Source organism: Priapulus caudatus, unplaced genomic scaffold, assembly GCF_000485595.1.
Source record: "Priapulus caudatus unplaced genomic scaffold, Priapulus_caudatus-5.0.1 Scaffold1967, whole genome shotgun sequence".
In the NCBI taxonomy this organism is placed as follows: domain Eukaryota; kingdom Metazoa; phylum Priapulida; class Priapulimorpha; order Priapulimorphida; family Priapulidae; genus Priapulus; species Priapulus caudatus.
In genome coordinates, this window is record NW_014579028.1 from 498 (window position 1) to 3,536 (window position 3,039).

Genomic DNA, 3,039 nt, shown 5'->3' on the forward strand with positions numbered 1-3,039 from the left:
AAAGACAGAGAGAGCGAGAGAGAGAAAGAGAAAGAGAAAGANGCGACGGAGAGAGAGAATAGAACGGGACAAAGCAGGTCGAGAAGAGAGAGATGAGACACAGAAGAGAGTGAGAGAGCAGAGGGAAGAGATCGTAGAGAGCATTAGAGAGGCGGGGAAGGGGGTGAGAAACCGAGAATCGGAGTGGCCTTGGCACGCTCACGATAATTGGCACTGGCTGATCTTGTCATGATTATTATTGTTTCCCAGCGGCCACTCATTACTAATAGATCAATAAACTTTCAGCGACCTCGAGGACAGAGGCCTTCTCACGATGCGAGTGACGAACCATGACGACAACAACTGCGCCCTGGCTTGTACGAGTTACGAGGCGCACCTGCGGCAATTTGTCCGTTTCTACGAGCGCATATTGGGCCGAGAAATTGCCGGAGAAGTATAGCTGTTGGCACGGGCATGTCAGTCTTATATCGGCGTATAATTGACGGGGATATTGTGATTCGACTAGCGATAGGAGTGCGATGATGGCGCGTGCCTAAAAACGCTTCATTACAAAGCTATACATACGCAGGCTGCCCCATTGCGGGCACTTGAATCCAAGACTTGCACCTAATCGCGCACACGATTGCCTACAAAAGACAGTTTACACAGAGAGAGAGAGGAGCAGAGAGATAGGAGACGAGGAGATGGAGAGAGAAGACGCGGAAACATGACAACCACACATTACCACAGAGGAGAGAAGACGCGAGGCAGCGAGGAGATGAGAGCGCAGAACTCCGACGCTGGAGAAGAAGACCAGAGACGGAAACACCGACGGAACTAGACGACAGGCACGGATGAGGAGAGCAGAGAGGAGAGAGAGAGGGGGAGAGCAAGAGGAGGCGAGAGGAGCATTGCGTGTCTGTGTCTGTGTGTTTGTGGGAGATAGATAGATAGAGAGTAATATCGCAAGAGAAATCGAGATAACGAAAGATATAGAGAGCGAGAGAGAGAGAGAGCGAGCAAGAGAGAGACGATGAGGAGAGAGAGAGAGAGAGAGAGAGAGAGAGAGCGATATAGAGAAAAGAAGGAAGGAGGACAAGGCGGGCGGGGATACAGAAGAAAGACATTTCACTGACCGACAGACCGACCGCTAAAACGTAAGTAACTTCCCAAGATCACCGCTACGTTACTTTCTATATATCTCGAGCTCACTACTATATGTGTTACCAGCTAGCGAGAGTGTACCAGCGAAAGATTTTGTATAATATGTGCATGTGTATATGCATGTGTATATATTTGTGTAAGATTCGTCCAATTTAAAGATGTGCTCTACCTCTGTAATACGCTATGCTCACAAGATCTGCGAATGGCATATACGTACACTGGTTTTTGCGCCGTGCGCCAACATGGGTCCAGCATTGGGCAGCCAAAGTTAACCCAACCGTTGGGCCTGTACTGGGCTGCTCTGGCCAACGTGATACGCAGACATGTAATTGCATGTGTACTAACACAATTTGGTACGTAAGCAAAGTTTGCTTAATTGTTTCATCAGTTTTATTTATTATGTAGTAATTAAACAGTTAAAATAAAGGGTAAGTGAGGGTGTGTTAAACATGTAAAATACAAACACACCCTAGCTCTTTCTTCCTACTCATCCATCCAACCATGCACCTATTTATACTTATCTTTGGTCTTTTTCACTCTCCACCTCTTTCTATCTCGCTCACACCATCTCCCTCTCTCTTACTCCCTCGCTTCCCCCCCCCTCTCTCTCTTTCTCTCTCTTTCTCTCGATCTCGCTCTCCCCCTCTTTCTCTGCCGCACGTCTTTCCTTTTCACTTCTAGCTTGCTGCACACGTTTAACACATGCACACACACACACACACACACACACACACACACACACACAGGCACACACAATTAACTTCCAATCTATTCAAGACCTCTGAAATCACTAATTACTAAGCCTAGTCTACACTAGCAAACTTCACCAAACTTTTGTATGCAAAACTTTTATTTTGTGAAGTTTCTGAAAGTTTACATAAATTGGAGGGAAAAAGAAGCGATTTCTCTCCAATAAGTCAAGAACAATGGAGAATATCAGAAAGAGAGTATGTGTGAGTGGCTCAGCAGCAATTATTGCAATTGCTATTCAACGCCGCCGTCGTCGACAAAACCAAAACAAGCCACGTTTATGAACCAGACCCTGGATTATGAAAAGGAACCAGTTTGGGGCCATCATTGCCTGCTTCAAGAATTGAGGGCCTCAGTCAGCCTCTCCCGGTTGTATCAAACACAGCTGCAATCTGCTACAATGCGGCCTTCTTTCTATCCCTTTGTATTCTTTGAGGGTGGTATTGTAAAGACATGGATACTTTTCATACTCTTGAATTAAATTTCTTGGAAACTCCATGCAGTCCCTGTCTGATTTCTTTACTTTACTGGAGGCTGACATTTTGTCCAGCTGCAGGATCACATGACTACAAACTGTCATTTGATTGGCTGAGTTGTTACAAACCTCAGCAAACTAGTTTGTCAAGAAGGTGCACGGCCTAACTTCTGCAAACTAGTTTGCCGAAGTTTGTCAACTGCTCTACACTGGCAAACTTTGGAAAACCTTTCTTGCCAAACTCGGAGTTTGCTCGAGTTTGCAAACTAAAAGTTTGTTAGTGTAGACTATAGGCTTAACGTTTACAATTTACCGCCCACTCTGTTGTTTCCGGTCCGTGTGCAAAACTATTCAGGAAACTTCGAATCAATTCATATCCTAGAACTTGCAATCTATTCACTACACTTTCCGAACCAGCCAACTACATACCAAACTTCAAACAGAGCATATAAATTATACGCAGTGGCTACGCGTCCGGAACCGGTCGCCTAGCCTCCAGGCTACGAATCCGGACATCCACTCTCACAGTGATCGCGTGACTCGCGTACACGCATGATTGCCCAACGGGACGCTCTGCGGATGTCGTCACACACACACATACACACACACACACACACACACACACACACACACACACACACACACACACACACACACACACACACACACAC

General features: G+C 46.1%; 1 long non-coding RNA gene across 2 annotated transcripts in view; it reads left to right on the forward strand.

Annotated features, from left to right (window-relative positions):
- The first annotated feature begins 856 nt into the window (after positions 1-856).
- The window catches only part of LOC106817994, a 4,501-nt gene continuing 2,318 nt past the window's right edge, over positions 857-3,039 (forward strand). For both annotated transcript variants that reach the window (XR_001395136.1, XR_001395137.1), the window contains exon 1: positions 857-1,136. This is a non-coding gene — a long non-coding RNA (uncharacterized LOC106817994). The remainder of the gene's footprint in view (positions 1,137-3,039) is intronic.